The sequence below is a fragment of the Hyperolius riggenbachi genome, chromosome 2 (genome assembly GCF_040937935.1).
Source record: "Hyperolius riggenbachi isolate aHypRig1 chromosome 2, aHypRig1.pri, whole genome shotgun sequence".
NCBI classification, from domain to species: Eukaryota; Metazoa; Chordata; class Amphibia; order Anura; family Hyperoliidae; genus Hyperolius; species Hyperolius riggenbachi.
This window is the reverse complement of record NC_090647.1, coordinates 335,391,327-335,404,451: the sequence shown is the minus strand read 5'-3', so window position 1 is coordinate 335,404,451 and position 13,125 is coordinate 335,391,327.

Here is a 13,125-nt window from a genome sequence, read left to right as displayed (position 1 = left end):
CACAGGTCATTTTGCGGAATTTGATTTCCAGACTACTCCTCACGGTTTAGGGCCCCTAAAATGCCAGGGCAGTATAGGAACCCCACAAATGACCCCATTTTAGAAAGAAGACACCCCAAGGTATTCCGTTAGGAGTATGGTGAGTTCATAGAAGATTTTATTTTTTGTCACAAGTTAGTGGAAAATGACACTTTGTGAAAAAAACAATAAAAATCAATTTTCCGCTAACTTTTGACAAAAAATAAAATCTTCTATGAACTTACCATACTCCTAACGGAATACCTTGGGGTGTCTTCTTTCTAAAATGGGGTCATTTGTGGGGTTCCTATACTGCCCTGGCATTTTAGGGGCCCTAAACCGTGAGGAGTAGTCTGGAAATCAAATTCCGCAAAATGACCTGTGAAATCCTAAAGGTACTCATTGGACTTTGGGCCCTTTAGCGCAGTTAGGGTGCAAAAAAGTGCCACACATGTGGTATCGCCGTACTCGGGAGAAGTAGTACAATGTGTTTTGGGGTGTATTTTTACACATACCCATGCTGGGTGGAAGAAATACCTCTGTAAATGACAATCTTTTGATTTTTTTACACACAATTGTCCATTTACAGAGTTATTTCTCCCACCCAGCATGGGTATGTGTAAAAATACACCCCAAAACACATTTTACTACTTCTCCCGAGTACGGCAATACCACATGTGTGGCACTTTTTTGCACCCTAACTGCGCTAAAGGGCCCAAAGTCCAATGAGTACCTTTAGGATTTCACAGGTCATTTTGCGGAATTTGATTTCCAGACTACTCCTCACGGTTTAGGGCCCCTAAAATGCCAGGGCAGTATAGGAACCCCACAAATGACCCCATTTTAGAAAGAAGACACCCCAAGGTATTCCGTTAGGAGTATGGTGAGTTCATAGAAGATTTTATTTTTTGTCACAAGTTAGTGGAAAATGACACTTTGTGAAAAAAACAATAAAAATCAATTTTCCGCTAACTTTTGACAAAAAATAAAATCTTCTATGAACTTACCATACTCCTAACGGAATACCTTGGGGTGTCTTCTTTCTAAAATGGGGTCATTTGTGGGGTTCCTATACTGCCCTGGCATTTTAGGGGCCCTAAACCGTGAGGAGTAGTCTGGAAATCAAATTCCGCAAAATGACCTGTGAAATCCTAAAGGTACTCATTGGACTTTGGGCCCTTTAGCGCAGTTAGGGTGCAAAAAAGTGCCACACATGTGGTATCGCCGTACTCGGGAGAAGTAGTACAATGTGTTTTGGGGTGTATTTTTACACATACCCATGCTGGGTGGGAGAAATAACTCTGTAAATGGACAATTGTGTGTAAAAAAATCAAAAGATTGTCATTTACAGAGGTATTTCTCCCACCCAGCATGGGTATGTGTAAAAATACACCACAAAACACATTGTACTACTTCTCCCGAGTACGGCGATACCACATGTGTGGCACTTTTTTGCACCCTAACTGCGCTAAGGGGCCCAGAGTCCAATGAGTACCTTTAGGCTTTACAGGGGTGCTCAAAATTTAGCACCCCGCCCACTTGCCAGGACAGTTAACAAACCCCACAAATGACCCCATTTTGGAAAGAATACACGCTAAGGTATTCCATGAGGGCCATGGTGAGTTCATAGAAAATGTTATTTTTTGTCACAAGTTAGCGGAAAATGACATTTTGTGAAAAAACAAAAAAAACCACAAAACCACAATTTCTGCTAACTTGTGACAAAAAATAAAACATTCTATGAACTCACCATGCACCTCACGGAATACTTTTGGGTGTCCTCTTTCCAAAATGGCATCATTCGTGGGGTCTGTCCTGGCATTTTAGGGTCTCTGCAATCATTACATGTATGGCCAGTATTAGGAGTTTCTGCTATACTCCTTATATTGGGCATAAGGGTAATGCACTGTGGGCTGAAAGGAAAAATTAACGTCAAACAATCAATCAATGTGGATGAAAAAATATCTGCCAAAAAATTTTGGAGAAAAAAAAAAAAAAATGAGGAAGGCGTCTGCCAGGACATAGGAGCTGCCGCCCCAAAAATCCAAACCCACCAGCTCGTATGCCCTGGCAAACCTGATTTATCCATTCACACCGATCGATGTGGATGAACAAATCATTGCCAGAGTTCTTTTTTGATACAAAGTGTTTGCCAAAGCATATGAATCCCCAACACCACTCCTCGGCCCATATGCCTCGGCAAACGTATCTTTTTGACTGCGGAGGAGAAATCTCGTCCTGCAGCGCTGCATGCACCGACTTATGTGTAAGCTGACAGACGCGCATTGTTCTGTCAGGATGCACCATCAGTGCTGCAGCTGATTGGTCGGTCTGGATAGAAAAAAGAGAGAAGAAAAAAGACAAAACAATACAAAAAGGAGGAGAAGGCGTCTGCCAGGACATAGGAGCTGCCGCCCCAAAAATCCAAACCCAGCCAGCTCGTATGCCCTGGCAAACCTGATTTATCCATTCACACCGATCGATGTGGATGAACAAATCATTGCCAGAGTTCTTTTTTGATACAAAGTGTTTGCCAAAGCATATGAATCCCCAACACCACTCCTCGGCCCATATGCCTCGGCAAACGTATCTTTTTGACTGCGGAGGAGAAATCTCGTCCTGCAGCGCTGCATGCACCGACTTATGTGTAAGCTGACAGACGCGCATTGTTCTGTCAGGATGCACCATCAGTGCTGCAGCTGATTGGTCGGTCTGGATAGAAAAAAGAGAGAAGAAAAAAGACAAAACAATACAAAAAGGAGGAGAAGGCGTCTGCCAGGACATAGGAGCTGCCGCCCCAAAAATCCAAACCCACCAGCTCGTATGCCCTGGCAAACCTGATTTATCCATTCACACCGATCGATGTGGATGAACAAATCATTGCCAGAGTTCTTTTTTGATACAAAGTGTTTGCCAAAGCATATGAATCCCCAACACCACTCCTCGGCCCATATGCCTCGGCAAACGTATCTTTTTGACTGCGGAGGAGAAATCTCGTCCTGCAGCGCTGCATGCACCGACTTATGTGTAAGCTGACAGACGCGCAATGTTCTGTCAGGATGCACCATCAGTGCTGCAGCTGGTTAGTCGTTCGCTCGGTCCACCTGGAAGGTTATTGGATGGAAAAAGGAAAAAAAATACAAAAAAAAAAACAAAAAACAGGCAAGCAGCAAAGCAATTACTTCATTAACATTAATAAACTGAACTTTTTTAATAAAAACCTTAACATTGCAAACTAAACATTAGCTTCTTTGCTTACCTGTTTTTTGTTTTTTTTTTGTTTTTTTTAACTTACCTCCCGAGGACAAACCTCTCCTCCCCCATGGGACAATGTGCGAAGTGCAAATCGCACAGAGTTGTGGCGAAGTACATTACGCATTTTGTCCCAAGTGAAAGGAGAGGTTTCTGGCAGCCCTGTGTATTACGCTCTCTCAAAACCAGATGTTTGGTTTCACACTGCATATTGACATATCCGGTGGGTCGAGCCCGCCGCACCGTATCGTCCAAAACAGACCTTCAGGGAATACCACAAGAGTAGCATTCGGCCTAGTAATGAACTGCGTCGCCATAGACTAACATGACTTCCGGGCCGATCGAAATTGCCACAGAAGCCACGCAGTAACGTAGGCATGCACTAGTGTTAAGTCAAGCACTTCCGGCGTAGGGGGGGACCGCAAAGTGTGACTTTCGCTAGGCATTTTGCCCTAACGCATCGCAGCAGTGTGAAATAGCACTGAGAGACCCTTGTGTGCCTACCGCTGTGTCTGTAGTTCCCTACTCTCTAATAGTGTACCTGCTCATGGTACCTCTCAAAACACTCCCCTAGGCATAGTCCAGGCTTGTCAGGGCAGCGGGGACAATAAACAGTGGTGTCACGCCTTGTTCCAGCCCTGCTGCAGACACGACAGCGTTTTCTTCGGATTCGGTGACCTGGGGTACTTGGAATCGGATAGGCGTAATGCCTTCCATGCAGCCTGCTAGTTGCATCTTGGGGTTGGGCCCGGGCACCTCCTGGATACAGGAGTTCCATAGTGATCTGTCTCTGAAATTGTAGAAACGATCCAGTTCTCCCAGCCTTACTGTAGAGAACAAAGCTGTTGTAAACTGCCAATTGAATTAAATAAAAGGACACTTTTTTATACCAGCGCCTTGTTTTGCGGGAAAGTAAATAGGGCGCTAACCTCTGGTCATTGAAGTCCACCCCTCCCATGTTGGTATTATACTCGTGGACGACAAGGGGTTTTTCAATGACCTCAGTTCGCCGTTGAATTTGGACTGTCGTGTCTGCGTGAATGGTGGACAGAAAGTAAACGTCCCTCTTGTCCTTCCATTTCACCGCGAGCAGGTCGTCAGCACTCAATGCGGCCCTCTGCCCCCGTTGAAGTTTGGTGGTAATGAGCCGTTGGGGGAAGCCCCGGCGACTATGCCGCACGGTGCCACAGCATCGGATTCCTTCTAACTTTAAGTGCTGATAGAGGGCCACACTTGAGTAGTAATTGTCCACATAAAGATGGTACCCCTTCTGGAACAAGGGTGACGCCAAGTCCCACACAACCTTTCCACTGCTCCCCAGGTAGTCAGGGCATCCGACCGGCTCCAATTTGGAGTCTTTTCCCTCATAGACTCTAAAATAAGATGTATAGCCTGTGGCCCTTTCACAGAGCTTATACAGTTTCACCCCATACCGGGCGCGCTTGCTTGGGATGTACTGTTTGATGCCAAGGCGCCCGGTAAAACGTATGAGGGACTCATCTACGCAGATTTGCTGTTCAGGGGTATAAGCATCTGCAAATTTTGATGACAGGTGGTCTATGAGGGGCCGCATTTTGTGGAGCCGGTCAAAAGCAGGGTGGTCACTTTCATGACAGGTTTCATCATCATTGAAGTGCAGGAAGCGCAGGATGTTCTCAAATCGTGTCCTGGACATGGCAGCAGAGTACAAGGGAACATGTTGTGATGGGTCTGTAGACCAATAAGACCGCAACACATTTTGTTTGATTTGACCCATGTTTAAGAGAAGGCCCAAAAAAATTTTAAGTTCGGAAACTTGGACTGGTTTCCACCGAAATGGCTGGGCAAGGAAGACATTCGGATTGGCGGTTAGAAATTGTGTGGCTTTACGGTTGGTCTCTGCCACGACTAGGTCTAAGAGATCCTGGGTGATGAACAGATAAAAAAAGTCTAGGGGCGATCCTAGATTATCTGTCATCACCTGGACTCCAGACTGGGCGGTGAAAGGGGGCAGTACGGGTGCGGCGGTATCAGGGGATTGCCAATTTGGATTTGCCAGCACCTCTGGTAAACTAGGGGTAGTACGGGCCCGTCTACTTGATGGCTGCGACTGGGGTGTTACTACACGTGCCACCGAACCAGTTTCAACTTCCACGCTGGTGCTCGCCACTTCACCAGGGTGTACGGAAGTACTGGTTCTAGGTCCAGGAGATGTTGTGCTGCCTGCCCCACCATGAAATCTCAGACCAGCACGAGCACCACTCTGCTGCCCTTGAGGCTGATCCTGCGCCACCTGCGGTCCAACGACATGGGGTGTGGTACGGCTGGCTCTAGCCGGGACTTCAACCTCGTCATCACTATCGGTCAGTGAGCCACTGCTCAATTCAGGTACAAACTCTGACCCAGATGATTCGTCGAATGGTTCGTCCCAATCGTCCTCATCCGACTGGGCCATGTACCTGAGAACCTCATCATCGGAATACCCCTTTTTTGCCATGGTGGACTGCTAAATTTAGGGGGTATTCCTCTGAGACTACCCAGAAAAAAGAGCACCTACTTAGCGAAAGGGAGTATTTGAGCGGTAGAAAGCTGTGATCACTGAGTTTTGATTAAAAAAAAAATCAAAACTGATGTTTACAGTGCACAGCTAGTGTACAGTGGTTTTTGCAGTGATCAGAAAAAAAAATTCTGTCACTGCGGTGGGGTGGGCTGAACGCAAGTGCAGGCGAGCGATCAGACCTGATCGGGCAAACACTGCGTTTTTTAGTGGATCCTAGTGACCCTAATAGATCTGACTGCGATCAGTAATGATCACTTACAGATACTATATAGTAACAATGTTGATTAGCGACAGTGATGACGCTAATTAGTGACTGTGGTGCAGTGGGCTGAGCACTAACTGACACTAACAAAGGGGCCTAGCTAACTGGCCTAACTGCTAACGCTAGTGATACTAAAAAAGTGACAGTTTCCACTGATCACTGTTTTTAGATCACTAGGATAGTGACAGGGGGGTGGTGGCGAGTGGGGAATCAGAAGCAATCAGAAACAATCACAGGCCAATCACGGGACAATCAAAGCCAATCACAGGCCAATCACGGGACAATCACAGGCCAATCACGGGACAATCACAGGCCAATCACGGGCCAATCACAGGCCAATCACGGGGCAATCACAGGCCAATCACGGGACAATCACAGGCCAATCACGGGCCAATCACGGGACAATCACGGGACAATCACGGGACAATCACAGGCCAATCACGGGACAATCACAGGCCAATCACGGGACAATCACAGGCCAATCACGGGACAATCACAGGCCAGTCACGGGACAATCAAATACAATTACGGGACAATCAAATACAATGACAGCACAATATGACAGCACAATCAAATACAATGCACTGGGAAGGTGATTGGGGGGGGGGGGGGTCTGAGGGCGATCTGAGGGTGAGGGGGGTTGATTAGGTGCCCGCACGGGGCAGATTGGGTCCTGATCTGATGGGTGGCAGACACAGGGGGTGACCGATGGGAGGTCAGTGAGTGATTACAGGGGAGAATAGATGTAAACAATGCACTGGGGAGGTTATCAGGGGGGGGTCTGAGGACAATCTGGGGGTCTGGGTGGGTGATCAGGTGCCCCCAAGGGACAGTTTAGGGTCTGCTCTGATGGGTGGTGGTGACAAGGGGTGATAGACAAGTGAGAGACAGGTGATAGACAGGTGGTCAGTGGGTGAGGCAGATGCAGTACAGTATACAGTATACAGGGGTGGGGGGCTGGGGGGGTCTGGGGGGATCTGAGGGTAGGGGGGGGTGATCAAGGGACCCTAGGGGGCAGTTAGGGACCTAATCTAAATAATAGCGTCGGCAGATAGTGGCAGGGGGTGATTGATAGGTTTATTAGGGGGTGCTTGGGTGCAAACTTGGGTCTGCTGGGGTGGTCAGGGGGGGTTCTGAAGGCTGGGGTGGGCGATCGGGGGGGTCTGTGGGTGTAAAAAACCTGTTCTGTGCTTGCTCTAACAGGGCTGCCTCCTCCTCCGAGATCCGTGCGAAGATGCGTGCAGAGGAGGAGGAGGCAGCCTGTATAATACACTTTGTTACGTAAACAAAGTGTATTATACAATACTATTGGCCAGATCGTATTTTTAAACCCCGCCGGCGCTGCTAATTGGCCGGCGGGGTATCGGGCAAGGTGGGCGGGACCTTTCGCCGCGGGGAGCGCGCGTCATAGATGACGCGATCGCTCCCCGGACACGCCTTAAGGACCCGCCGCCGTCAGGCGTATTGCGGTCCTTAAGGCGTCCACTTTGCCGCCGCCCATGGGCTGTGGGCGGTCGGCAAGTGGTTAAAGGACCACTATTGTGAAAAAGTGTAAAATTTAAAATAAATATAAACACATATAAATAAGAATATGCTTCTTCTAGAGTAAAATGAGCCATAAATTACTTTTCTCCTATGTTCCTGTCACTTACAGTAGTAGAAATCTGACATTACCAATAGGTTTTCGGCTAGTCCATCTCTCCACAGGGGACTCTCAGCAAGGCTTTTATTCTTTATAAAGACATTCCGTGAAAAAGATTTATACAAAGATGCTGGCCAGCGTCCCTGCTCACTGCATATTTTTTTGGCAGCTGAATGGAGCAACTGCCATTCACTAAGTGCTTTTGAAAATAAACAAAACACTGAGAATCCCCCATGAGGAGATGAGCTGGTCTAAAACCCGACGGTTCTGTCAGACTTCGGTTCTCTCAGACTTCTACTACTTACTGTAAGTCACAGCAACATAGAAGAAAAGTAATGTATGGCTCATTTTACTCTAGGAAAAATTTACTTTTTATTTGTATATGTTTACATGTACTTTAAATTTTACAATTTGTACGATAGTGGTCCTTTAAAAGGAAATAAATATGGCAGCTTCCATATCTCTCTCACTTCAGGTGTCCTATAAGGGCTCGTTTCCACTAGTGCGGTGCGAATCCCTGGGATTCCACCGCTGGCGAAATCGCATGCGGATGCGATTCCGCGTGCGTTTTTTGCCGCGAATTCGCATGCGATTTCGCATAGGCAGGGTCTATGCGAATTTAACCATGTCACTGCCTGACTCAATTTGTATTACTTTTCATGCGAATTCGCACGCGAATTCGCGGCAAAAAACGCACGTGCGTTTTCCCTATTAAATACATGGGCTGCGATTCGCCTGCATTCCTCACGCAGGCGAATTCTGCAGGCCCTACCGTGCAGAAAAATCCTGCACAGAAAAACGCACGAAAACAATGACAAGTGGAAACAGTCCCATCCACTTTCATTGCCTATGCGAATTCGCATGCAGGCCACGCATGCGAATTCGCCCTAGTGGAAACGGGCCCTAAGAGATCATTCTTAAAAGTATATACTGAAAAAAATCTTGCTTTAGTTTGTGGTTAGAATTTGTTGGCTGGTCTGTTACACAAAAGTGTGCTTATTTCAGAAGAAGACTACAGATTTTGGGGGAATCTAGCCTGGTAATAGTAAAAAAAAAAAGCTTTGGGTAGAGCTGCAGCAGCTAACCTTACAGGTTAGGTCAGGTCAGGTGGCAGGCTGCCTGTAAAGTCTGGGAATTCATTAGAAACATGCAGGGACCTGTGCAAGTGTCTTTGCAGATTAATTCCTTCTGTATCTTAAAAAGATGCTATATGACATCTTACTTTACCTACTGGATTAATTATGCAACTATAAAGGGACATCTGGGATGTTGTTTTCTATCATTTGTGATTTAACTTAATAAGACCTATTATGTGCCATACCCTGGCACCTGAATGATTCGAGAATTTATACCATTAATTCTAAACCTTTCTGTCTGATGTACTCCAAGCAGGGTCAGGCAAGAGCTTAATCCCTCCGCAGTTCACAAGCTTGAAATTAATTAAATCATCAAAATTATTTAAATAAGCCAGGTTGCAAGAGACCCATCTATCAGTCAAAATAATGGCTGAACAAAGTTCATTTATTTCACTCAGCATCGGTCATCACAATATTGCACAGATCTGAAAACAAAAAGCTAGAAGTCTCCTCTATGATGGGATGGACCAACAAAGCAAAGTAACATAGACACAGGCGTAGCAGCAAAACATAGCAAATTCCCAAGAGTACAAACCTTTGTACACTAAAATTATTCTTCCAGATCCAAAGATGATCACCTGATGATCACATTATGTGATGCTAACACAAACAAAGGTAGCCATGCTCATCCTGCTGGGGCTTCAAAAAAAACTCACAGCGCTGCGTAATATGTTGGCGCTTTATAAATGCTATAAATAACATATAAATAAATAAGCTGGAACTCTAGTAGCAATAAAATAGACTAGGGGCTTGATTCATCAAGTTGCACTGCTAAAACAGCGCAACTTAATGAGAGGAGCGCGAGCTCAGAGCACGCAATGCTGCCATAGTGCAGCGTAGTGTGCGCTGGTAACTTACATTTGTGCCATGTAAATAACAGCCGCTCCTTTCGTCCTGCCCTGAGCCCCAGCGGATCCAGTCGCCTTTCTTGGATGTGATCCCAGCGCTTTGATTGGCACAATAGATTGCCTGTCACTTGATTGGGGCAATCAACATGCGGGGATCACGCCCATTTACTGCTCTGCAACCGCCTAACGCCGATGAGCGGTCACAGAGTGGTTCCCCCAGGACTGCCTAAAGCCGATTGGCGTCAAGAATGGTGGATTAGCAGGGAACGAGCATGTGCATGCGTACCCGTTTCCTGCACATCAACAGAGCGGGGATCTGTTAGCAGCCTGCCAGCCGTGATCAGAGCTGGCAGGCTGCAAAGATAAAAAGATACATAAACAGTTGGACAGCGCTGTACATGGGACAGCCTATCCCTCTGATTGGCTCAAAATCTAATCCCTCTTATAGTTTAGTTACAAGGAGTGCGTGTTAGTTACCAGAGCATGCTATGCTGTACTACCGCAATATAGTGTTCGCTGAGCTCACGCTACTCTCATTAAGCTGCACTGCTTTAGCAGCACAGCTTGATGAATCAAATCCTAGGTTGTAAAAATGGAGGATTGTAGCTTCCAAAATTACTTGTTCCAAAAAAACAACTATTTTCCTTGCGTTGGAAGACATCCATGGCTATAATTACGGTACTAGGTAATGTCCAGTAGTGTTGATCCAGGGATTGTATTTGATTGCCATCTGGAGTCGGGAAGGAATTTTTTCCCTTTTGGGGCTAATTGGACCATGCCTTGTAAGGGTTTTTTGCCTTCCTCTGGATGAGGGAGCAGGCTGGTGTGGTACTTTGTTTTCTGGTTGAACTCGATGGACGTATGTTTTTTTTAAACCCAAATAACTACAGTGATGTGAAAAACTATTTGCCCCCTTCCTGATTGCTTATTATTTTGCATGTTTGTCACATTTTTGTTTCTGCTCATCAAAACCCGTTAACTATTAGTCAAAGATAACATAATTGAACACAAAATGCAGTTTTAAATAATGGTTTTTATTATTTAGTGAGAAAAAAAACTCAAAACCTACATGGCCCTGTGTGAAAAAGTGATTGCCCCCCTTGTTAAAAAAAATAACTTAACTGTGGTTTATCACACCTAAGTTCAATTTCTGTAGTCACTTCCATGCCTGATTACTGCCACACCTGTTTCAATCAAGAAATCACTTAAATAGGAGCTATCTGACACAGAGAAGTAGACCAAAAGCACCTCAAAAGCTAGACATCATGCCAAGATCCAAAGAAATTCAGGAACAAATGAGAACAAAAGTAATTGAGATCTATCAGTCTGGTAAAGGTTATAAAGCTATTTCTAAAGCTTTGGGACTCCAGCGAACCACAGTGAGGGCCATTATCCACAAATGGCAAAAACATGGAACAGTGATGAACCTTCCCAGGAGTGGGCGGCCGACCAAAATTACTACAAGAGCGCAGAGAAAACTCATCCGAGAGGCCACAAAAGACCCCAGGACAACATCTAAAGAACTGCAGAACTCACTTGCCTCAATTAAGGTCAGTGTACTGTTCACGACTCCACCATAAGAAAGAAACTGGGCAAAAACGGCCTGCATGGCAGCTATCCAAGGCGCAAACCACTTTTAAGCAAAAAGAACATTAAGGCTCGTCTCAATTTTGCTAAAAAACATCTCAATGATTGCCAAGACTTTTGGGAAAATACCTTGTGGACCGACGAGACAAAAGTTGAACTTTTTAGAAGGTGCGTGTCCCGTTACATCTGGCGTAGAAGTAACACAGCATTTCAGCAAAAGAACATCATACCAACAGTAAAATATGGTGGTGGTAGTGTGATGGTCTGGGGTTGTTTTGCTGCTTCAGGACCTGGAAGGCTTGCTGTGATAGATGGAACCATGAATTCTACTGTCTACCAAAAAATCCTGAAGGAGAATGTCCGGCCATCTGCTCGTCAACTCAAGCTGAAGCGATCTTGGGTGCTGCAGCAGGACAATGACCCAAAACACACCAGCAAATACACCTCTGAATGGCTGAAGAAAAAAAAAATGAAGACTTTGGAGTGGCCTAGTCAAAGTCCTGACCTGAATCCTATTGAGATGTTGTAGCATGACCTTAAAAAGGCGGTTCATGCTAGAAAACCCTCAAATAAAGCTGAATTACAACAATTCTGCAAAGATGAGTGGGCCAAAATTCCTCAAGAGCGCTGTAAAAGACTCATTGCAAGTTATCGCAAACGCTTGATTGCAGTTATTGCTGCTAAGGGTGGCCCAACCAGTTATTAGGTTCAGGGGGCAATTTCTTTTTCACACAGGGCCATGTAGGTTTTGAGTTTTTTTTCTCACTAAATAATAAAAACCATCATTTAAAACCATCATTTGTGTTCAATTATGTTATCTTTGACTAATAGTTAACGGTTTTTGATGAGCAGAAACATTTAAGTGTGACAAACATGCAAAAGAATAAGAAATCAGGAAGGGGGCAAATAATTTTTCACATTACTGTATGTAAAAATGTATTGCAGCGATTTATGTGCATGCATGCATTCCCTTCCTTTGCAGATTAAGAACCAAAAATTGCCTCAGCTTGAATTTCAGGCTCAAGAGTATGAAGAGTTTGCTTGCTTCTTGCTGATGTAGGTAGAATTGGGACCAATTCTAAGGATGGAAGAGCCTCTATATTTATAACCTAATTACTTTTATTGCTGTGAGTGTGTGTCATTATGTGGGGCTACAATAAAAAGAGATCTCAGGATGATTGAAGGCCTGTGTTGTTTTTTTCACGGCACACACTCCTCCTCCTTTGGGAAGGGGGGTGTCTGTAAATAATCATCAGCACCAGGTTTCAAATACCATAGGTACGCCACTGCATAAACGTAAGCAAGTAATAAGGGGCTATCCTCATCTACTTCCACATATCGTACAGACATGAAAATTTTTTGTGAAGAATGATATCAACCTATTACTACAACAGCGCAGTGGCGTAGTGGTTAGCTCTCTCACCTTGCAGCGCTGGGTCCCAAGCTCAAATACCAGCCAGGAAACTATCCGCACAGAGTTTGTATATTATCTCTGTGTCTGTGTTTGTTTCCTCCGGGAGCTCCAGTTTCCATACTCCAAAACATACAGATAAGTTAATTGGCTTCCCCCTAAAATTGACCCTGGACTACGATACTTACACTACACAATACATACATGGACATATGACTACGGTAGGGATAAGATTGTAAGCCGCTCTAAGGGACAGTTAAGTGACAAGACAAAATACTCTGTACACTGCTGCGAAAGATGTTGGTGCTATATAAATACTAAACAATAATAAAATAATAATACCTCTCGGCCACTACAGCCTATCTACCACTACCTGCCAGCCACTACAATCTACCTTTCACTACCTGCTGGCCACTACCATCTACCAATG